The sequence below is a fragment of the Lontra canadensis genome, unplaced genomic scaffold (genome assembly GCF_010015895.1).
Source record: "Lontra canadensis isolate GAN:19392208 unplaced genomic scaffold, GSC_riverotter_1.0 scaffold19, whole genome shotgun sequence".
NCBI classification, from domain to species: Eukaryota; Metazoa; Chordata; class Mammalia; order Carnivora; family Mustelidae; genus Lontra; species Lontra canadensis.
Window position 1 is genome coordinate 9,535,187 of NW_022631013.1, and position 24,500 is coordinate 9,559,686.

Genomic DNA, 24,500 nt, shown 5'->3' on the forward strand with positions numbered 1-24,500 from the left:
TGTATTTTGCCTGTTCACTGCTGATCTGCGCAGAGTCAGCCAGCTTTCTGCTTTTCCCTGCAGGCTGCCTTCAACTGGTTAGTGTCATTTCTCCCCCGTTCCACAGCGCCCTTTTCTGCACCTGTCAGTTCACATTTCTCTTTCACTTCAGTGGATAAGAAGGACATGGAATAGTGCCAGGCACGTGGCAGACCATTATTTCAATGATCTACTTCCGCATAAGATAGCACCCCAAAACTTAGTGTCTTCAAACTAACAATTTCTTTCTCCTAATTGTGTAGGTTGACTGGCAGTTCTGCTCCACCTGGGCACCGGCACAGCTGGATGTTCCCAAGTGGATTCACTCACATGGCTGCCATTTTGTGTGGGCTAGAGGCCGGCTTAGACGGTCCTTGGTTCTCTTCTACTTGGACCTCTCCATAAAGGCCTTTCACATGGCTGCTTGGGTTGCCTCACAAACTGAAGGCTGCATTCCAAGAAGGAACATTTCAAGACAAGGTAAGAGGATGCAAATCCCATGAGGCCCAGCCTTCAGCACCACTTGTTTGGGTATTTTAGTTAAAGCAACTTATTGGACAGTCTAGATTCAAAGGGAGTAGATGTGTCCTCCTTGTTGAGTGGAGGAGTAAAGAATCTACAGCCCTCTTTTTTAAACCACTGTAGTTTGCCCAGTGGCCACAAATTATTTAGATTCTTCACATGTGTGGAATACATTAATCTCCTTCCAGATCCCCCAAAGGCTGAGCCTATTAAGGTTCAGGCTCAGGCTCTAGGTCTAGAATTTCATCATCTAACTCAAGTCCAGTTATAATCCTTCAGGTTCAGGGTCCTTTAAACTATAAAATAAGTTCCCTTCATCCTCTTCCTGAGCAATTCAGTTCAAAAGCCATGGGGTAGGTAGGTGCAGAGCAAGATAGGTGCCTAAACATCATAGATAGTGTGTCAAAGCCCAACCAGATGAGGAGAGAGGGTGGGATAATAATGAGTGGAGAGAGTGGCAGACTAGTGCAGGGTGTCAAAGCCCAAGCAGAGTGAAGAGGGGATCCATGAGGGGTTAGGGTATTAGGAGTTTCAGTGAATTAGGGCAGCCCAGTATGGGGTGTTAGAGGCTGGGTGGGATGAGGAGATTGTTAAACACAGAGACACTGATCAGAAGTAAATATATGGAATCGATTCTCTAATTTCCCTTTCTGTATTTTCATTGTTAGTGTATAAGAAAGCCACTGATTTCTGTACATTGACTTTGTATCCTGCCACGTTATTGAATTGCTGTATGAGTTCTCGTAGTTTGGGGGTGGAGTCTTTTGGGTTTTCCATATAAAGAATCATGTCATCTGCGAAGAGAGAGAGTTTGACTTCTTCATTGCCAATTTGGATACCTTTTATTTCTTTTTGTTGTCTGATTGCTGTTGCTAGGACTTCTAATACTATGCTGAATAAGAGTGGTGAGAGTGGGCATCCTTGTCGCGTTCCTGATCTCAACAGGAAGGCTGCAAGCTTTTTCCCATTGAGGATGATATTTGCTGTGGGTCTTTCATAGATAGATTTTATGAAATTCAGGAATGTTCCCTCTATCCCTACACTTTGAAGCGTTTTAATCAGGAACGGATGCTGGATTTTGTCAAATGCTTTTTCTGCATCAATTGAGAGGACCATGTGGTTCTTCTCTCTTCTCATATTAATTTGTTCTATCACATTGATTGATTTGCGAATGTTGAACCATCCTTGTAGCCCAAGGATGAATCCCACTTGGTCATGGTGGATAATCTTTTTAATGTGCTATTGGATCCTGTTTGCTAGGATCTTGTTGAGAAGCTTAGCATCCATATTCATCAGTGATATTGGTCTGAAATTCTCCTTTTTGGTAGGGTCTTTGCTTGGTTTGGGGATTAGGGTAATGCTGGCTTTATAGAAAGAGTCTGGAAGTTTTCCTTCTGCTTCAATTTTTTGAAACAGCTTCAGGAGAATAGGTGTTATTTCTTCTTTGAAAGTTTGGTAGAATTCCCCAGGGAATCCGTCAGGTCCTGGGCTCTTGTTTTTTGGGAGTTTTTTGATCACTGCTTCAATCTCGTTACTAGATATCGGTCTATTCAGGTTGTCAGTTTCTTCCTGGTTCAATTTTGGGAGTTTATAGTTTTCCAGGAATGCATCCATTTCATCTAGGTTGCTTAGCTTATTGGCATATAGCTGTTGATAATAACTTCTGATGATTGTTTCTACTTCCTTGATGTTAGTTGTGATCTCTCCCTTTTCATTTATAATTTTATGAATTTGGGCTTTCTCTCTTTTCTTTTGGATTAGTGTGGCTAATGGTTTATCGATCTTATTGATTCTTTCAAAAAACCAGCTTCTAGTTTCATTGATACGTTCTACTGTATCTCTGGTTTCTACCTCATTGATCTCAGCCCTAATCTTGATTATTTCCCTTCTTATGTGTGGAGTTGGTTTGATTTGTTGTTGATTCTCCAGTTCTTTAAGGTCTAGAGACAGCTGGTGTGTTCTGGATTTTTCAATTTTTTTGAGGGAGGCTTGGATGGCTATGTATTTCCCCCTTAGGACCGCCTTTGCTGTATCCCATAGGTTTTGGACTGAAGTGTCTTCATTCTCATTGGTTTCAATGAATTGTTTCAGTTCTTCTTTGATCTCCTGGCTTATCCAAGCATTCTTAAGCAAGGTGGTCTGTGGTGCAAAAACAATGAATACTGTTATGCTGAAAATAAAAATAAATTAAAAAAAAAGAAGTAAATATATGGCTAATGAGAGTCACCCAGTTTCTGACTGTCAGAGAAGGGAGTTACAAATATAGACAAGGACAAAACTAAAATGAGCTCTTTGATACTTTATTGGAATTAGAGAAGTTGGTATGAATTTGTGGTTTTCAATATATAGATAGATAATGAAATAAATATAGGGGTGTTTGTGTATAATTTACGTGTAAATATGAATAAATACATTGGAGAAGTGCTGGGAGCAGAAACTTCCCAGTAGCAATGAGCATTTCTAACACCCAAATCTTGATTTCTTTTTTTTTTTAAGATTTTTATTTATTTGACAGAGAGAGAGATCACAAGTAGGCAGAGAGACAGGCAAAGAGAGAGGGGAAGCAGGCTCCCCGCCAAGCAGACAGCCTGATGCGGGACTCGATCCCAGGACCCTGAGATCATGACCTGAGCTGAAGGCAGAGGCTTAACCCACTGAGCCACTCAGGTGCCCCCAAATCTTGATTTCTAAACATCATTTTTCAATAAAAGGAACTAGATATTCTTGGGGAAAAAAAGGCTGATTTCAGGGATGGACCAGGGATATTACAAGTTGAGCCTAGAAAATCATCTACCAAAAAGCAAGAAGGGCTCGAAGAATAATGAGGATATGTCAAAAGAACACAGAAATCAGTTTGAAGGAGCTCCCATTGGCCAAACCTGGAACAATTTGAGTATGAAAATAAATATTGATAGGAACAGTTTATAGCCGATTGAACAAAATAAGAAACCATGAGTTTATGCTGATATAAATAAAGAAATGAACATTTGATGAGTAACAAGATATTTACATAATTTCAGAGTACCTCCTCCACAGAATACTTATAATTTCAATGGGAAACATTAGAAAAATCCAGATTTTGAAACATTCCAGGAAATAACCATTGTGAAGTCTTAACAAATTTCACGTTCATTAAAGTCAGGAAAGACTGGGGAACTGTTCCCCACTGGAGGGGACTAAAGAGAAATGACAACTAAATGCAACACTGTGATTCTGAAGTATATCTTTCTGCTGTAAAATATTTTGGGGATGACCAATGAAACTTATCCTGAAATAAGATGATACTATTGTATCAATGTTAATTTCCTGATTTTAGTGGTTGTATTGTGGTTATCTTAGAAATATACATATGAGATTTGGGGGTAATGTGACATCATGTCAGAAGCTTACTCTCAAATAATCCAAAAAAGGATCTGTACTAAACTTACAAGTTTTTTGGAAGTTATCTCCCCCTCCCCATACATCCAGTATACAATAGGAAGACTAGGATAGTAAAATCACAAGAGACACTCCCACTGAGAAAGGAGGTAATAACAGGCACTGGTCCTTAGGAAATATGAAATCCAAGCGTGCATGTCACCAAGTCCCCCTTCTCCAGAGGCAGGAAATGTGGTATCTCCCATTTCTACTGTTTTTCATGCTTTATGCCCTGTCCTGATCATCCTTCTCTGACCAGGTTCCAATTTGCCTATTTCCTTCATAAAAGGCTAGTGTCCAGGAGCGCCTGGGTGGCTCAGTTGGTTAAGCATCTGCCTTCAGCCCAGGTCATGATCTCCTGGGTCTTGGGATCCAGTCCCACATTGGACTCCCTGCGTAGCAGGGAGTTTACTTCTCTCTCTCTCTCTCTTTCTCCCTCTGCCCCTTCCCACTGCTTGTTCTCCCTCTCTCAGATAAATAAATAAAATCTTAAAAAAAAAAAAAGACAAAGACTCATGCCCGGGACTGGATGCAGCATTCCAGTGGTGTCCACGCAATAGAAGAGAGCAGGATCATCAGACGCCTTCATAATTCCAAATATCATACTTCCGTTGATCCCTTCTAACACACTTTTTAAAAAAATATTCTAACTAAAAGGCAGGGCTGAAGACAGAGCCCTGGAACAGTGAAAACACCCTACAAGTTGTCTTGGATCCTTTTAAATACTGTCATTGTGCCAAGCAGGGTTTTTGACTGCAAACCGGTCAATAACACCATAGCTCTGCCATGGCCACCACTGCCAGTGAATACTCACCACCACCACTTCAAGACTGTTCAAGCCGCTGCTTCTGTCACTATGAATACTTTCCACACTACCCTTGCTTCTTAGCATCCTCCCCTAAATTTCAAAGTCCTTGGTGAGAGTGGCTGGGCCCAATTCACACACTTGAGTCCTAGCTGCTAGTAAGTGAAAAGGAGAATCTTCTTTCTACTTCCATGGTGAGGGCCAGCACACTATAGCCCTCCAATATTATATTATTTTCAGAAAATTATTCTGGAATAAGGGATTGCATGTTGAGTGGACAAATATGATGACAAAGGTCCACTCCAGTCGTTTGGCAGGTTACTTTTCCTCTTAATTATACTACCATCCAACCCATTTCTCCCATTTTATCCACAAGAATATCATGGCAGAGATTGTTAAAGGCCTTGCTGAAGACCCAGTTTGCCAACAGACAGACTATCAAGTACATCTCTGTGATCTGTCAGTTCAGGGACCTGCCATAAAAGGAAATTTGATTGCCCTGGCCCTGACTTATTCTGAGAAATCTATACTTCCTTTATATCTTTAAAAATCTATTCTTGGTGTTAGAATATAACTCTCTATGGTTGGAAAAAGCCCAGAGGTACATTCTATAAAATAACTGGTCTGTAATCTTCAGTATGTCAAGGTCACTGAAGACTAGAAAAGATTTTATTGCTGCTCCCAAGTGAAAGAGAGTAAAAAGGTATTATGACTATATGCAACAGGTGACTCTTTTGTTTTAAAGGACAGGATTGAGATAAGTGGCAAACTTAATTGGGATTTGAGGACCAGATGGAAGGTAAGGTATAACATCAATGACTTGATTTTTACTGTTGTATTATAGTTACTTAGGCAAATGTCCCTATTGGTAGGACATACATAGTAAAGTGTTTGGGAGTGGTGGAACATCATACTGGCAAGTTACTTTAAAATGGTTTTGGGAAAAAAATTGGTCTGTGTACTGTGCCTGTAAATTTTCTATACATTTTTTATTGTTTCAAAATTTTAAAAATCAATAAAATTAAAAATGAACAAATAGAAAAATATCTATTCTTGAGTAAAAGTGTAGTTTGCAGAATCAACTTTTTCTCTTTGTAATGGACTGGTGTTAATTTTCTCCACTCTTAATTCATTTGTCCTTGTGGTAAGAGGCGGTCCACTCTTCCACTGTGTGGTTAGGATAGGCCAAGCTCAAAACTCAGATATCATATAATTACTTGGGATAGTGCTCCTCAGTGGACTTATATTTGGCCAATCAGAACACTGTTTCCCTCTAGCCACAGTGATTGGTTCAGGGATTGACACATGGTCCAAGGAGGCCAAGGAGCAAAGATCCCATCTTCTCTCAGGAATTCTGATTGAGAAATATTGAGAAATAATGAGAAAAAGTCTCCTCCTTTCCTCTGGGGTGGCCATCCTGGAGTTGCCAAAGGTATTATATTAGTTTTCTAGGACTCTGTAACAAATTGCCAAATGCCTGGTGGCTGAAAACAACAGAACTTTATTCTCTCATAGTTCTGAAAGCTAGAAATCCCAAAATCAAGAGAGCAGCAGAGCCCGGCTCCTTCTGAAAGCTCTAAGAAGGAAACTTTCCTTGCTTCCTCTTGCTCCTGGTGGCTCCCAGCAACTCAGCATTCGTTGGTTTTTAGCTGCATCACTCCCGTCCTACCTTTATCTTCACATGGCCTTCTCTGTGTGTATGTTGCTCTTCTGTCACTGTGCCCTCTCCTCTTCTTGCTGGGACACCAATCACTGGAAATAGGCCCTACTCTAATCCAGTACAACTTCATCTTGACTTAACCAGTTACATCTGCAAAGACCCTATTTCCAAACAAGATCTATTCTGAGGTTGCGGGTAAATGTGAATTTGGGGGATACACTATTTAACCCCCTACAGCTATCATGTGGAAAGAGCCTTCCTGAAAGTTAAGCCAACACAGAGGCAGGGTTGTGTGCCCTAGTATGGCCATATTTGATTGCCCCTGGACTGATGAATTACATGAATTGGTAAATTTCCCTTCTTTTCCTCAAGTCAGCTTAAAGTGACAGAAAGAAACTGACTACCACCCCGACTTTTACAAAATTAGAAAATCATTTGCACATGACCAACGTTCCAAATTTCTTCCTATTGCACACATTCTCCAAAAGTCTCTGACAAGGGATTGTGCAATCCCACTTGGAAGTGGAATGGATTTACTTCATTTGGCCAGAAAACAAATTTATTTTGAGCAGCTAGATGATTTCTTTCAATGTATTCCACCATTATTCCTTTCTTTTCATTTTTATTATGGAAAATTTCAAAAGTAGGAAAAATACACAAAAGTAGGAAGAATAGTGTAATGAACCTCAATGTTTCCATCACCCTGTGTTTGCTTCATCTATACCTTCAACTTCCCTCCACCTCCTGTAGGATTATTTCAAAGCAAAATTCAGATACCATATAATTAATTTGTCCTCTTCAACCACTATTCTCTCATTACCTCTTCTCTCACAATCTCATTCTCTCATTCCCTCATTACTGCATTTGAGGGCTTTTACCCCTTGTAAAACAAAGCAAGGCACTTTGAACATGGAAAGTGTATACTGGACGTCTGCTGAATGGAGACCCTACCATGAGAATTTCTAGTCTGTTAGAAGAGATAAGACAAGAAACCCCTCCAGTGCTTACCAGACTTTAATGAAAATCACCTGGGGAGATGTTAAAATGCAGAAGTTACTCAAATATGTGGGAGGGGGTGGGGGATTCTGCAGTTCTAATAAGAACTGCAAAGCTGTTGGTCTGTCAGGTCTCACTTTGAGCAGCCAGATCCTAAACCATAAAGCAGAAGAGAAAAAGACAGGGTGCTGTATAAGGTAGAGATGATGGGTCACCAGGCTTAAGAACTGGATTTTGAATAGTTTACCACAGTTACCCAGATTAATTTTTACAATATTCTAGTGTGAAAATAACACTGAACCCAGCATTGAGGGACCCACAAAAGAAATTTCATAAATTCAGGGAGGGGAAGGCACAGTTACCTGTCAGTACCAGGAAATCTATATGATAGAGAATGAAAGTGTGTAGCCAGTTCCTGGTGACTCTTTTTCCAAAAACCTTCACCCTCCTGGGACTGGCCCTCCATATCCATTTTTGTACTGCTTGAACCCCCCTACCAGCCACAGCTGATTGGACCAAAGGTGAGCATCTGACCTAAGCTGGGCCAATCAGAGGGTCTCTCCTGAGATTTTGGTTTTGAGATTCAGAATGGTCAGTCAGACCCTAGGTATGGCTGGAATTAAAATTATTTCAGTATTCCACCTTCTGCCAATACATAAAAAGCACAGAAAACTGGTTAAAAGAAACAGACCTCAAAGAGTACCTAGAAATGAAGAGAGCACTACCTGCATTCCTTCAGCTTCTTGCCCCAGTCTCCTTATTTTGAAATCCTCTAGGTGTTGCATTAGTGAGTGTCAGTTCTTTGCAACCAAAGGGACTGACATACTTGCTCACATAACAAGTGGGGACAAAGCCAGAGAGGGAGAAGGGTAAGAGCTGCTAAGCGTAGGAATGCAGGTCGGTGTGGATTTACCAGACAGGTGGGTAGATGAGAGGTCATCCCTTGCAGGAATGAAGTCTCAAGAACCAGAAACTTCCTGCAGGCAGTGGGCTGAGCCCCCTGCCTCTGGCTTCCTTTGAGACCACCAGGTTCATTCTGCCTGCCTGGCTGCCACTTCTCACCTAAGAATTCATCTCAGCCTTCCTGATTGTGTCAGGACTGGCCACACCAGAAAGCACCTTATTTCCACTAATCTCTGAGGGCTGTGGTGTCCCTACTGTAGAGCCCCCTGATGGTATAGTCAGTTCCTCCCAAGTGTCTGGGAAGAGCTGCTGGTAGCTGGTTGTTATTCTGCCCATCTTCCTCATCAGCATGCTACTCTGAATCTCTAGCTTGGGAGGTATGAGAAGGAGTTTAGCTCACAGGTATGTCCTGACGTCTGTAGCAATGATTCAAGCCCAGCCCTTTTGTTACAGGTAGGTTGGTAAACTTACTTCTGTTTGCCCAGGACTATCCCACATCACAGGACCCAGTTCTGGAAAAACTAGGATGGTTAGTCATCCTAATTTTTTTTTTTTAAAGATTTTATTTATTTATTTGACAGAGAGAGATCACAAGTAGGCAGAGGCAGGCAGAGAGAGAGAGAGAGAGAGGGAAGCAGGCTCCCTGCTGAGCAGAGAGCCCGATGCGGGACTCGATCCCAGGAACCTGAGATCATGACCTGAGCCGAAGGCAGAGGCTTAACCCACTGAGCCACCCAGGCGCCCTAGTCATCCTAATTTTAAAGCCCTCAGGTCCTTAATGGAAACCGGCTCTAACATTGTGCCTTGAAAGCATCATCCCAGGTCTGGTAACTCCAGACCTCCAAACCCCACCATCCTGAGGATTCCCACACAACTGGAGTTTCTGAACTGCTTTCTGAAACCACTGCATCTCTACTTATACCTGTAGACCATATGGCACAGATTCTGAAGCCTCCCATTCACTAATTGGGTGACTGTAGGGAAGTTATCTAAACTCTCAGTGCCTCACTTGTAAGTAGCACCGATAATACTAGTCCTACTTCATCGTGTTATTATGAGAAAAGTGAGAATAGTGCCTGACTGTATCAAAGTTGACAATTTTTATCATGCCCTTAGCCTGATCTAGTCATTGTCTCCTCCCACTAAGGAGACCCTCAGCCCTGGGCACTCTTTCTAGTCTCAGTGGCATTTCCCAGACCCAGACATAGGGCAGCGGGGGACCCAGGCTGTCTACTGAGGCTTCACCTGGTCCTCCTCTCCCTGGGCTTCTGATGTTGGTCCTCAGAGCAGGGTCTAGTTTCTCTCATTTCTGGGCACAGTTCCTTAAGGGGAATGCTCCTGGGGGCCCCTTAGAAGGATCGAGCAGAAAGGGACCAGGAAATGACTTCAGTGGTTTGGCTGGCCCTCTGGTGCTGACAGAGGATCCCCGTGCCTCTAGTCCCCTGCCACTGTGGTCAGCTTAGTCCCTCAACCTGCTTTCTCAGCAGCCATGCTCTCACACCTGTCAGAAATGAGAGATTTCAGGCCAGGAGGGACATCTGAGAACTCTGCACACAACTACAGAATGCCTTGAGGACATTCTGTATGTACATGTTGGGGGAAGTACAGGAAGTCCCTGTAGGCAGCTATCCCACATGACTATTGGCAATTGGAGGTAAGGTCTTTCTGCCCACAAAGGCACCTGACCCATGTTGATTTCTTCCCTCTGTTCACCACGGGAAGTGTAAGCACCAACGCAGGCTTTGGATGTCACGATGAAAGCAAATCCCAAAGCCCTGGTGCTGGGTTTCAGGTCCTCTAAGGAGAAAACCCCAGGGGTGCATGGAGGTCTCACCACCTCCCCTTGGGCCAGCCACACCAGGCCAGCTCTCAAAGGCCTCTTTTGACTGTCCTTTCTCTCATCTTTCCCCACTGTGATAAATGTCCTGGGATTAGCCCTTCTGTGTTTATTGGATGAGCAATTTGTGTCTGTTTGAAAAGCTACGTCTGAATAATGTTTGGCACGAGCTAAAGAAATGTGAGCCTCTGCATTCCCCTCCAGCCAGCTCTCTGGAGCCAGCCTGTCTCCTGCCAACAGGGTTAGACAGCTCTGCAGCTGGGTTTGCAGCCTAAACATGTTTGTAGGTGGAGAGAGGGGGAGTTGGTAGGAGGGGGAGGGAGGTGCCTGTGGTGGGACCAGAAACCCAGGGGGATGGAAGAGCAGAGCAGCTTTAGCAAATCTGTCAATTGTTGTAATAATTTGGGGACATCATAGATGCCCACAGTAGTCACCCAGGCCTGAGGACTGGAAAACTAGGGGCCCCTGTGCCACTCAGGAGCCTGGGTGATTGTTGGGCCCAGAGTCCCAGATGTGAACTACAGCAAAAGATACTCAAGGGAATTCAGTGGGTAGCATGAGGATCCCAGATCTAGATGGGTAATTAGTGCTGTGCTCTTGAGGTTTGTGTGGGGTGAGGCCAGTTAGGGGGTATTAGGATATCCTGAGGCTGTTTAAATATTTCCTGATTCCATCCATTTGGGTCCTGGAACAGGAGAAGAAGCTTGCAGCATTCAGGCAACACAGTTATAAGGTGCTGAGAAGTGTAGACAAAGCAGGAATTTGGTGGGTATGGGTGGGTGTGTCAACAACCTCCACCCCACCCCACATTCCTCCAGCAGCCTTCTACTGTTCTTCTTCAGCATTCTCCTGATCTTCTCTTACAGTGCACATCACTGCTCTCTTGTACCCAGTGACTCAGCTCTCAGTCTTTCTCCACCTCCACCTCACTCTCCCTAAGTCAGTGATCGGACTGAAGGCATGACATCATCCATGTGTCCCTAACAATGCGCACAGAACTGGTCACCAAGGAGGCATCAAAAATGGTTCATTGAGTCTTGATTTTGGCTCAGGTTATGATCTCTTGAGTTGCAAGATCAGACCCCATGTCAGGCTCCACACTGGGCATGGTGTTTGCTTAAGATTCTCTCTCTCTCCCTCAGCCCCTCCCCCTGCCTAAAAAGTGGTTTACTAAGTAAAGGAATGAAAGTGAGGCAGGGAGCTCAGACTTTAGTGGTCACAGACTCACAAGAAGAGAGCAAATAACAAGTCAGACAGGAGTAACAATATAGGAAATCGGTTCAGGAGTGAGAACATGGCCACAATAACGCTGTCCTCAGAATCTGCTCTGGGTCAAGGCTTCTAGATCAAGTCAGCTTATCAGGAAAGGCCGCTCGAGGCTCTTCTGTAATTGTCCACTCATCTTGGTGTTCCACATGATTTCATGCATTCAGTTAATGTGTTTTGAATCCCTACCTGTATCATCCTCTGTAGGATACTATCTGTCTCATCATATAGAAAACAAACAGGACAACAAAACAGGTGTACCATACAAGGTAGGAGCAATCTATATTCTCACAGAGGTATAGAGAGAAGGTTATAAATATTCAGGGGGGAAAAAAGAGATTACTTTTACTTGGAAGAGCAAGGAAATCTTTGTGGGGTTGAGGGAGATGCATTAGACCTGGACCTGGGATGAAGTCTGCAAATGCACCCCTAGTGTGCTCTTCATCCCCACCCTTCCCTGCTGTCCACACTCATTCAGTGTGGTGCCTATAGCAGATTTTGCTAACAGATTCTTTTACTCTTTCCCTAATCCCAGGTATATCCACAGACTCCTTCTTGACACAGCACATAGCCAGATGATCAGAGCAGGCCCATGAGAAAAGAAAGGCATTTGCTCATCACACCTGGGAGGGTGTATACAATTGAGACATGCAGGGCTCACCTATAGAAGGAACAGAGTGAGGAAAGGCACAGTGCTGGGGAGACACTGAATGTGTATGACGAAGGTGAGTGGACTGCTTAGGCTTGTGGGCAAGTCTTGTCGAAAAGGAGCAGTGGACAATGTAGCTGAGAAAGTAGGTTGAGGAATATCTGGATGATGGATCTTGCCAGGCTAAGGAATGTGGGTTTCAGCTGCAGAAGGCAGAGGCAGAGGCTCGCACAACTGAGCTATGTTCAGAAAGACAGTCTGGAAGCAGTGGACAGGCTGGACTGGGATGGGGAAAAGCTGGAGGCGGATAGACCAGCCAGACGACTGTCCCAGGCAACCAGTAATGGAGCCTCCTTTGGGCTCTTGCTGCACTTGGCGAAAGCATCTGTTTAACACTCACCCTACTGTCTCTCTCAGAGCTATCTTTTGACAGCCTGTTAGCCCTAAAAGCTGCAGGATCCTTGACATCAGGAACTGTTTGCTGCCTGTCTGGGGCCCCAGGCCTGACATGGTTCTTGGCAGGTGCTCATTATATATTTGTGAATTACTCAGTAGGGCAGTAGAAAAGGACAAGGGGTGTATAGAAAAGGGCACACATTTCCGCAATCACATCCTGTTTAGCAAGAACAGTTCCTTAGGCCTGGACATTGGTACAGCTGTCTTCTGACGTGTGTGGAGAAATAGAAGCATGTGCAGGCAGCACAGGCAAGGAAGGAATCACAGCTGACTCCAAGCCATATGTGTGTGTGTGTGTGTGTGTGTGTGTGTGTGTGTGTGTGTGTCTTAGGCTTGCAAGAGCTCTTAGCTTTTTAGAGAGGTGGACAGACAAATGGGAGACCTCACAATCTGTACTGTCCTAATATGCCTTAGGAAGTGTATTAAACCCTTTTTTGGTGGCAAATGGCAGAAGTTCAATGCAGGCAAGCCTAGGGGGAGTAGGAAACATATAAGGTTCATTTGGGGACCACCAGAATGAAGGATTCCTCAACCCCAGGCTCTTTCCATCTCTAATGTCTCCTTCTCTCCACAAGTCTGTCAGCCTCATTCTCGAAACCTGGCTTCCCCCACAGGCTGGAAACATGGCTGCTGGGAGCCTGGGTTTCCCATCTGAGAGTTCCCCAACCTGAGAATTGCTAAAAGCTTCCTTTCTCGTGCCCCAATTTCAGAGATCCCAGAAAAGGACGGATTGGCTTGTGTCAGGACCCTGGTCTACGACCTAATGCAGCAGCAAAGGAAGCAGGGTCATCTAAAAAGGAAAGAGGTTCATCTAAAACCTCATAGTTGAAGTGAAAAAGGAGTATATCACAGAGGTGGAGCTAGTAATAGTAATAATCCTGTGGTGCCTGGCTGGCTCAGTTGGTGGAATGTGTGGCTCTTAATATCAGGGTTGTGAGTTTGAGCCCCACTTTGATTATAGAGATTACTTTAAAAAAAAAAAAAACAAAACCTGTCTGAGTGTGCACAAGTCAACTCGTCTACACAACAACCCCAGTAGGTATCACTGTTGTAGTCATTATCACCCTTGAGAATTATTACCTCAGGGAAAAAAGGCACAGAGAGGGTAAGTAACTGTCATAGATCACACAGCTAGTAAACAGAGATGGAGCTGGGATTTAAATCCATTTAATCTAGCTCCAGACCCTATAACTTCCTATTTTGTTATGTTGCCTATTCACTACAGAAGGAAAGAAAGCAAGGTGTTGGGCTGTGAGGAAGGAACCTTGACAATTTCTCCTGGGAAAATTCAAGGCCCAAGCTGAGGAGCCTGTGAGAAATGATTGGTCCAATGTCATGGGAATCTAGAATAAAAAACACCACCACCCATCTTAATCTCACTGGAGATATCTGAAAAGGACTGTTTCATTTTGACCTTTTTTTTTTTTAAGATTTTATTATTTTTCAGTAATCTCTACACCCACTGTGGGACTTGAACGCACAACCCTGAGATCAAGAGCCACCCATTCCACCAACTGAGCCAGCCAGGCACCCCTCATTTTGACTTCTTTTTTCTTTCATCTTTATTTACTTAAGGTAGAATTAGATAGAGCCAAGAAAAGCAAATGTGAGAACAATGAGGTCCCATTTTCACCTATTAAAAATTTAAGCAGCGGTAAATAGCCATGCTGGCAATGGTGGGGAGATGGCTTGCTTCTAAATGACTGGTGACAGGATAAAGTGGTCCAGCCAGTAAAAAAAGCAGTTTATTCAGCCATGGGGGTCAAGAGCTAAAGAAGCTTTCTTTAACTTTGACCTGCTAACCTCAGTCTTCAGAAACAGCTCATGGAGTCACAAAATAAAACCCACCTAGTGCTGCGTGCAAGAGATGCATCTAAAATAATGTTCCTCGGAAATACTGAAAGTAAAAGAGTAGGAAAAAAATAGAAAACAAGAACAAATGCCATACATGCAAATACAAGCAACAAGAAAACAAAGGTTTTGCTATTAATATTAGGCATGGTTGAATTCACAGAAAATCAGAAAATAAGATACAGGAGAAAATATTATAATGATAAAGACAGACAGCAACAATGAAGATCTGTCATAAATAATAGAACATCAGAATTCATAAAACAAAAACAATAGGAAATACACAGAGAAATGGACATAAATATAGTAACAGAACATTTTAATTCACCTCTCTTAGCACATGACTGATCAATAAATAAACCATACAAAAAGTGAAGCTATAGAGGACTTGATTTGTTAAATTAGCAAGGTAGATTGAATTAAAGCTGTCAAACTCCGTATCTTGAAAACCTAGAATGTGTACTTTGTTAGGCGTGGGTGGATCATTACCAAATGACTACGCGTAAGGCCATAAAAAAAAAAATGAACTAAAAACCCCTCAATACATTCCAAAAAGTAGAGTGAATACAGATAACAGTTTCTTACCACAATGCACTAAAACTAGGAAGTAATAGCAAAGACAGAAACTGTAAACAATAGAAAAGCTAAAAATTAAACAAAAAACCGGTATCTGGATGGACTATTATTCCATGTTTTTTAAAAAAGGAAATTCTGACACATGCCACAAAGGACATTACACTAAGTGAAATAAGCCAATCACAGAAAGACTAATACTGTAGGATTCGCTTATATGAGGTGTCTAGAGTAGTCAAATTAATAGAAGATAGAAGTGGAATCATCATTTCCAGGGGAAGCGGGAAGAGTGAGGAATGGGGAGTTGTTTAATGGGCATACAGTCTCAGTTTTTGCAAGAAGAGAAAGTTTATTTTGTATATTGCACAACGATGTGGATATAAGAAACATTACTGAACTAAATGCTTGAAAATGGTTGAGATGATAAATTTTGTGTTATATGTAATTTAAGAGATTATCTTAAGTAATGCTCAGAGTGTAAACTATCTTTTGGAAAAAAGTGATCATTCCCAAGGAAACAGTGCGAAAGACAGGTCCAAGGAATGGGCATTTTCATGGTTCCTGGCTACATCTCACATAATCTTCAGGTGAGAATTCGGAGGGATAAATTATCAGAGATCTCTTCCTTTTTTGTTTTTAAGATTTTATTTTTATTTATTCGACAGACAGAGATCACAAGTAGGCAGAGAGGCAGGCAGAGAGAGTGGGGAGCGGGGTGGGGTGGGGGTGGATGGGGTGGGGAAGCAGGCTCCGTGCTGAGCAGGGAGCCCAATGCAGGGCTCCATCCCAGTATCCTGAGACCATGAGCCGAAAGCAAAGGCTTAACCCACTGAGCTACCCAGGCACCCCACATATCCAGTTCTTAAAAGAGCAACCAAAAAGGAAGAAATCTAGGGGTGCCTGAGTGGCTCAGTGGGTTAAAGCCTCTGCCTTCGGCTCAGGTCATGGTCCCAGGCTCCTGGGATCGAGCCCCACATCGGGCTCGATGGCAGGGTGCCTGCTTCCTCCTCTCTCTCTACCTGCCTCTCTGCCTACTTGTGATCTCTCTCTCTCACTGTCACATAAATAAATAAAATCTTAAAAAAAAAAAAAGAACTAGATACGTGTTTCGGATCTTCTTCCTGGAAAAATGCACTCACAAATGTAACAGAATGGAACAGAATTGCTTGGCATTTCCTTTATACCTGGTGTTCTGATATTTCATCATAATTCATCTAGGCATACGTCTTTTGAGGGGAGGGGAAGAGTTATTTTTCTTGGTACTCAGTGGGCCATTTCGATGTGAAAGCTTATGACTTTCTTCACCCCTAGGAAATAGGCCATGACTTATTTAGTTTTTCCCCTCCATTCCCTCTGCTCTTTTATTCTGGAATGCCTGTTAAATAGGATGACAGAACTTCTGGATTCACTTTCTGTGCTTCCTAACTTCTTTTTTCCCTATGCCAGTATGAGGTGTTTTTTTTTTAAGCTGGATTTTTAAAATTAACATATAATGTATTATTTGCCCCAGGGGTACAGGTCTGTGAATCATCAGGCTTACACATTTCACACCAGTCACCATAGTACAGATCCTCCCAATGTCCATAGCCCAGCCACCCTATCCTTATGCCCCATCCCCCAGCAACCCTCTGTTTGTTTCATGAGATTAAGAATCTCTTATCGTTTGTCTCCCTCCTGATCCCATCTTGTTTCATTTTTTCCTTCCCTACCCCCATGACCCCCCACCCTGCCTCTCAAATTCCTCATATCAGAGAAATCACATGGTAACTATCTTTCTCTGATTGACATATTTTGCTTAGCATAATACCCTCTAGTTCCATCCACGTCATTGCAAAAGATTTCGGGGTTTTTTTGATGGCTGCGTAATATTCCTGTGTGTGTGTGTGTGTGTGTGTGTGTGCGCGCGCGTGTGCGTATGTGTACCACATCTTCTTTATCCATTCATCTGTTAATGGACATCTAGGTTATTTCCATAGTTTGGCTATTGTGGATATTGCTGCTATGGACATTCAGGTGCACGTACCCCTTTGCATCACCACATTTGTATATTTAGGGTAAATACCCAGTAGTGTAATTGCTGAGTCGTAGGGTAGCTCTATTTTCAACTTTTTAAGGAACCTTCATACTCTTTTCCAGAGTGGCTGCACCAGCTTGCATTCCCACCAACAGTGTAGGAAGGTTTCCCTTTCTACATGAGGTATTTTTAATTATGTGACTAATAAAAATAATAAAATGAAGTCCTTTAAGACTTGGGTCTGCTGTGTGCACAGTGACCTCCTTCTTCATTCTTAGCACCTACCCAAACAACTGCAATCAATAATAACTAGCATTTATTTACAAGGCAACGGGAAAAGTACTTGACACATTGCCCCATTTAATTCCTACAACAACCCTCTGAAGTTGGCACAATTATTGCCCTCATTTTACAAATGAGGGAAGTGAGAGCCATAGAGCAGAGGTTGGCAAATCTAGTTAATGGGCTAAGCCTGCCACTGCTTCTAATTTCTCTTTTATACCTCCTACCTCTGTTTCTTTGAACTGCATTTTAGGAGAATTTCTCCACTTGACCTTTTAACTCTGTTGTTGACTCTTCATTGATATCTATTTTTTGATTCAGCCCATTGAATTTTTATTTGGAAAAACAAGTTCTTAAAGTTCCAAATTCACCTATTGATTCCTTTTAATACATGAAATATCCTTTCACATTTCTTGTGAAAACATTATTTAAGCTTAATCTGAAGTCTTGTTCTTTGGTGGTTATTAACTCTGTTTCTTGGATGTTGAGAGTTTCTGATGATAGATTTTGATGACCCTGTTTTATTGTTCGGACTTTTCTCAAATGTTTAGTAATTCTAGACATTTGTTCATTTTTAAATTATGCATTCTTGTTCTTGTCTGTCCTGTTTACTGAGCCTGCATGTAGTAACTTAGTGGAGGAGTGGAATGTGCTGATTGGTTGGAGATGTGGGGGTGTATAAAAGGAAGAAGAGGACCTGTCTTGTCTTTCGAGTACAGCAGTTTTCTTTCCCTCTTAGGCATTAGTTGTTGTTTGGGGCAAGGCTTTGTCTCTGGCCCAAGAGCCCATATTGACTGGTTTGGTCTGGGGAGAATCCTTCTTGCAGCTGTCTAATTAGCACAAATGTGGCAGAAGGAAGGGATCAACCCCATCAGATACTCCAAATGCATTTTCCCAATTAACCACTCCAAGGAATGGTCCAGGGTGTCTCTTTTCCTTATACTCATTAACTCTGAAATTTCCATTCTTTGTTAACATTTCTACTTTCATGCCACTCTTCTTGTGCAATGAAAAATACATATATACATATATATATGTATATGTATAATTTTTTTAACCAATCTTTTATTATCTGCCTTTGGTGTTAAACTTAGAATGGTCTTCTGTACTCCCTCTCCCTTCCAAAATTATAAATATTCATCTATTTTCTTCTTTTACTATTTTTGTAATTTCATGTTTTACATTCAAATCTTTCAACCATCTGGAATTTATTCTAATGTCAGCCATGACTTGGAAATCTAAACTTAAATTTTTTCCTAATGGTGAGCCAGTTGTACCCACCATGCTTTCCATGTGTGGGCTTTTAAAAGTCAGCTCAGCCCCCAGAGCTCCATAAAAGCCCAAAACTTAAGAATAGAAAAGCTAGGACTATAACTCTGTCAGATCCTAATCTCTGCTCCATTACTGCTCATGAAGGGACTCTGGCAGAGCTTGGTTCTCCCTAGGGGAAAGCCCTGACCAATGATGTAAAGCCAGTGGGGCTGAGGCCGTGAGAGGATGTGTAGAGAGCCCTCTAGAGTTTCATGGCTGCTGTGTTCCTGCCACTGGGCATGGCCTCTTGAGAAACAGCCACTCAGCCTTGCAAGAAACCCCAAGGGCCCCACGCTCTACTCTTTAACTGTATATTCTTTCATTACCCCGCTGTCCTTTTCTTATAGATCACTCAAAGTCCAGCTCATGCCACTTCTCTGTGAAGCCTGCCTTGATAGGCCCAGTGAGGCTTGGCTGCTCCTCCTAGTTCCCACTGCATTTTACACAGATCTCTAATACGATTTTTGTTCATTGTTTATGTTTCTGTGGTGGATGAATGAATTAGTTAGCAAATAAACTAAGTTACTAAGCATCAAGGATCCTGTCTTCCAGGTGCAAGGAGAGAAGGAGAGCCTCCAAAGGATACAAACTTGCTACTGACCTTCTAGATGTGTTCATCTGCAGTGCCTGTTGAGGCCCAGGTGTTCATGGCACATCGGTTGTCACCCCAGAGCAGCTGTGACTTTGATGAGGTGCCTGAAGCTGTGGAGTCTTTTTTTTTTTTTTTTTTAAACCAAGTAGGTCCTGAAGATACCAGGGAGTATCAACTTCGTCTCTTTTCTCAGGGAGCTGACAACCTGGTGTAGAAGTGTGTAGTCAGAATCTTGGAAGAACTTTAGGAAGGAAAGAACCAGGCATATCAAAACCCTCAAAGAGAGCAAGTAATGTAGCTGAGTTGGAGGACTGTCTATAAAATATATGCCTCCGCAGCAAACCAGCATTTCCTGTGTGCTCAATCAGTGTCAGGCTCTAAACTCTTCATACACTCATCTCATCTGTTCCTTCTGAAAACCAGGTGGCACTATCAGTTTCATTTTGTAGATGAGAAAAGGGGCTTGCAGAGAGGTAAAATGATTTACCTATGGTCACAATAAGGAAGCCACAATCTGAAGCCCAGGTGAGGAAGGGCTCAGCTTCAGAGAAGAACTTAATCTTTGGCCATCTGAACTCCCTTGGCTCTCCTTTTACTTAGAACTACCTGGTGGAGTTTAACAGAATTTTGTTTTGATTTCTGGGCCTTTGCTTCTGTGGTAGAGATAAACTCCACCCTTTCTGGTCTCTCTAGGTCCTAATACAGGACCTGGCACACCAGCTGGCTAAATAATGCAGGAAGAAAACCAACATTTTCAAACACATTATGTCCATCTCAGAGCTTGCACTGCTCAAAATTTATCCCTCTGAATTCTCACCTGAAGATTATGTGAGATGTAGCCAGGAACCATGAAAATGCCCATTCCTTGGACCTGTCTTTCGCACTGTTTCCTTGGGAATGATCACTTTTTTCCAAAAGATAGTTTACACTCTGAGCATTACTTAAGATAATCTCTTAAATTACATATAACACAAAATTTATCATCTCAACCATTTTCAAGCATTTAGTTCAGTAATGTTTCTTATATCCACATCGTTGTGCAATATACAAAATAAACTTTCTCTTCTTGCAAAAACTGAGACTGTATGCCCATTAAACAACTCCCCATTCCTCACTCTTCCCGCTTCCCCTGGAAATGATGATTCCACTTCTATCTTCTATTAATTTGACTACTCTAGACACCTCATATAAGCGAATCCTACAGTATTAGTCTTTCTGTGATTGGCTTATTTCACTTAGTGTAATGTCCTTTGTGGCATGTGTCAGAATTTCCTTTTTTAAAAAACATGGAATAATAGTCCATCCAGATACCGGTTTTTTGTTTAATTTTTAGCTTTTCTATTGTTTACAGTTTCTGTCTTTGCTATTACTTCCTAGTTTTAGTGCATTGTGGTAAGAAACTGTTATCTGTATTCACTCTACTTTTTGGAATGTATTGAGGGGTTTTTAGTTCATTTTTTTTTTTATGGCCTTACGCGTAGTCATTTGGTAATGATCCACCCACGCCTAACAAAGTACACATTCTAGGTTTTCAAGATACGGAGTTTGACAGCTTTAATTCAATCTACCTTGCTAATTTAACAAATCAAGTCCTCTATAGCTTCACTTTTTGTATGGTTTATTTATTGATCAGTCATGTGCTAAGAGAGGTGAATTAAAATGTTCTGTTACTATATTTATGTCCATTTCTCTGTGTATTTCCTATTGTTTTTGTTTTATGAATTCTGATGTTCTATTATTTATGACAGATCTTCATTGTTGCTGTCTGTCTTTATCATTATAATATTTTCTCCTGTATCTTATTTTCTGATTTTCTGTGAATTCAACCATGCCTAATATTAATAGCAAAACCTTTGTTTTCTTGTTGCTTGTATTTGCATGTATGGCATTTGTTCTTGTTTTCTATTTTTTTCCTACTCTTTTACTTTCAGTATTTCCGAGGAACATTATTTTAGATGCATCTCTTGCACGCAGCACTAGGTGGGTTTTATTTTGTGACTCCATGAGCTGTTTCTGAAGACTGAGGTTAGCAGGTCAAAGTTAAAGAAAGCTTCTTTAGCTCTTGACCCCCATGGCTGAATAAACTGCTTTTTTTACTGGCTGGACCACTTTATCCTGTCACCAGTCATTTAGAAGCAAGCCATCTCCCCACCATTGCCAGCATGGCTATTTACCGCTGCTTAAATTTTTAATAGGTGAAAATGGGACCTCATTGTTCTCACATTTGCTTTTCTTGGCTCTATCTAATTCTACCTTAAGTAAATAAAGATGAAAGAAAAAAGAAGTCAAAATGAGGGGTGCCTGGCTGGCTCAGTTGGTGGAATGGGTGGCTCTTGATCTCAGGGTTGTGCGTTCAAGTCCCACAGTGGGTGTAGAGATTACTGAAAAATAATAAAATCTTAAAAAAAAAAAAGGTCAAAATGAAACAGTCCTTTTCAGATATCTCCAGTGAGATTAAGATGGGTGGTGGTGTTTTTTATTCTAGATTCCCATGACATTGGACCAATCATTTCTCACAGGCTCCTCAGCTTGGGCCTTGAATTTTCCCAGGAGAAATTGTCAAGGTTCCTTCCTCACAGCCCAACACCTTGCTTTCTTTCCTTCTGTAGTGAATAGGCAACATAACAAAATAGGAAGTTATAGGGTCTGGAGCTAGATTAAATGGATTTAAATCCCAGCTCCATCTCTATTTACTAGCTGTGTGATCTATGACAGTTACTTACCCTCTCTGTGCCTTTTTTCCCTGAGGTAATAATTCTCAAGGGTGATAATGACTACAACAGTGATACCTACTGGGGTTGTTGTGTAGAAGAGTTGACTTGTGCACACTCAGACAGGAATTTCTTTCTTTCTTTCTTTTCTTTTTTTAATTTCAGGAGGCAGTTCCTCTTTGGTTTTTGTTTTGTTTTGTTTTGTTTTAATTTCAGGAGGCAGTTCCTCTTTGGTTTCTTCAAGTGCTGATCTTCAGAGAGAGCGCCTCCTTGAGAGCCAGGAGCCTGTCTATGGCCCTGCTGGAGTGTGCGGCAGTAGTCCTGCTTGACTGCGTTATCTAGTATCTCTGAGTGGTGCTTTGGAGCTGATTATAAAATGTAGTTTCCGGCCACTTTAACATAGGGCAGAGCAAACATGTATTTCTCCCAATCTCAGAGCACTTTCTCTTTACTTAAGGCAGAGGCTGAAGGGTAGCAGAAGGTGCCACCCCAAAATAGGACTGCGGGAGTTCAGGACATGCCATCCCAAATTCTGCAGCCTTGGTATGTTGATTATTTTAAGCTGTGGGCACTTGAAAAACAGCAAATGCAGGGAGCAGCTTTTTCTGAATGTAACTTTTCTGTTAAATCCTCCAAAAGGAACTCAGTTGTCATAAAACCCATCCCAGGGAGTTTAATCAAGCAGGGAAGATTGACTCTCATCACAAGAGAGCAGCCTGGAAATGCACACCACACCTAGACAAACTTTGCTGCACACTATTATATCTCCTATCCTTCTAGAGGCCAATTTGACTTCCCCCCAAATCATTTATTCTTTAAGCCCTACATCCTCCCCCATTTCCCTATTAAGATGGTATTTAAACCTAAATTCTTTTTTAAAAGATTTTATTTATTTGAGTAAGAGAGAGAGAGAGAGAATGCATTGGTACCAGAGGAGGGGCAGAGAAGCAGACTCCCTGCTGAGCCAGGACCCTGACAGGGACTCAGTCCCAGGACTCTGGGATCATGACCTGAGCAGAAGGCAGCTGCTTAACCAACTAAGCCACCCAAGGTACCATTAATCCTGAATTCTAAGCCACCTTGGGGAATCATTAATTTTTCCAGGGTATCTCCCTGTATATATGAGGTATATATATTAATAAGCTTCTGTTTGTTTTCCTCTTATTATTCTGTGCTTTATTGCAGGAATCTCAGCCAACTCAGAAGGATAGAGAGAAAATTTTGAGGATGGGATCGCTGAAACTCTGCCCTGATGAAATACTGGGAAAACTGGCAGAAGGATAAGAGTTCTTATTAAAATCAGCTCTCCTGGATCTCTGTCTGTGGTGCCCAACTGAGAAAGGAAGGTAAAATTTTATCTTGTCCCTTCGTCTTCAAATTCAGATTTGCTGAGAAAAACATTTGTAAGAATGAATTCTTTGAAGTGTGACTCTCATGAATTTGGTTTTGGGGATACCCTTGGGCTATTTATCCTTTACAGTCCAGGGACAGCTATTGCTTTCCTGTGTGTCTCGTTTTGCATCCTGAGAGTTTGACTTGGCACGCAGGTTGTTGGTTCGTGTGCATGCACGTGACTAGTTCCAGTCTTGGCAGGGTTGTCTCTTTTGCACCATCTTTAAGGGGTATGACTGTATCCATGTTAAGTCACAAAAGGCTTGTTAGTTTTTGTTTTGAGCCACTTGATGAGTATACCTTTGGTTTAAAAGAAAAAGGAAAAAACTAATTTATTTCTTTTTTAAAGATTTATTCATTTATTTTAGAGAGAAAGGTGGGAGGGGCCAGAGAGAGAGAGAGACACCCAAGTAGACTCCCTCCTGAGCAGAGAGCCCAACACACCAGGCTGGATTCCATGACCCTGAGATCACGACCCGAACTGAAATCAAGTTGATGATCAACTGACTGAGCCACCCAGATGCCCCAGGAAAAAAATAATTTAAAAAGAAGTTTAGGGGCACCTGGGTGGCTCAGTGGGTTAAGCCTCTGCCTTCAGCTCGGGTCATGGTCTCAGGGTCCTGGGATCAAGCCCCATGTCGGGCTTTCTGCTCAGCGGGGAGTCTGCTTCCCCCTCTCTCTCTGCCTGCCTCTCTGCCTGCTTGTGATCTCTCTCTCTGTTAAAAAAAAAAAAAAAGTTTAATACTGTCAGAAATAGTTATGGTTTGTTCCAGCTGATAATAAGTTGTGGAAAGAATTTTTTAAGATTTTATTTGTTTATCTGACAGAAAGAGAGAGAGCACAAGCAGGGGAAGGGCCAAGGGAAAGGAAGAAGCAGGTTCCTGGCTGAATGAGGATCCTGACACCAGGATGCTGAGATTATGACCTGACCCAAAGGCAGATGCTTAGCCAACTAAGCCATCGAGGTGCCCCTAGGTAGTCTTTGGTAAACAAGAATATCGTTGGTTTAGTTAAAAAAAAAAATCAGCATGTCTTCAAGAACTGTCAGCATTAAAAATAATGCAAACATACAATTTTATTCTAGCTGGGTATACTAGTCAAACATCTGTCAGGAAAAATAGTAACTTAAAACGATGCCTAACTTTTTCTAATGTCTCATGAAATTTTCATGACTGATCTAAACATAATTGTTAAGAAAAAGTGAATCAACTAAACGTAGGTGGCATAAAAGTTTTAAGTTATCTT

The 24,500-nt window shown here is 42.0% G+C and overlaps 1 long non-coding RNA gene across 2 annotated transcripts; it reads left to right on the plus strand.

Moving 5' to 3' along the window:
* The first annotated feature begins 379 nt into the window (after positions 1–379).
* Positions 380–23,138, plus strand: LOC116869319. Of its 2 annotated transcripts, none has more exons than XR_004383025.1 (3): positions 380–498; positions 5,508–5,561; positions 23,049–23,138. It is a non-coding gene; the product is annotated as an uncharacterized LOC116869319 (long non-coding RNA). The 2 variants fall into 2 exon arrangements; XR_004383024.1 differs by lacking the exon at positions 380–498 and adding an exon at positions 11,960–12,149 and having other exon boundaries at positions 5,542–5,561.
* Positions 23,139–24,500: the final 1,362 nt, after the last annotated feature.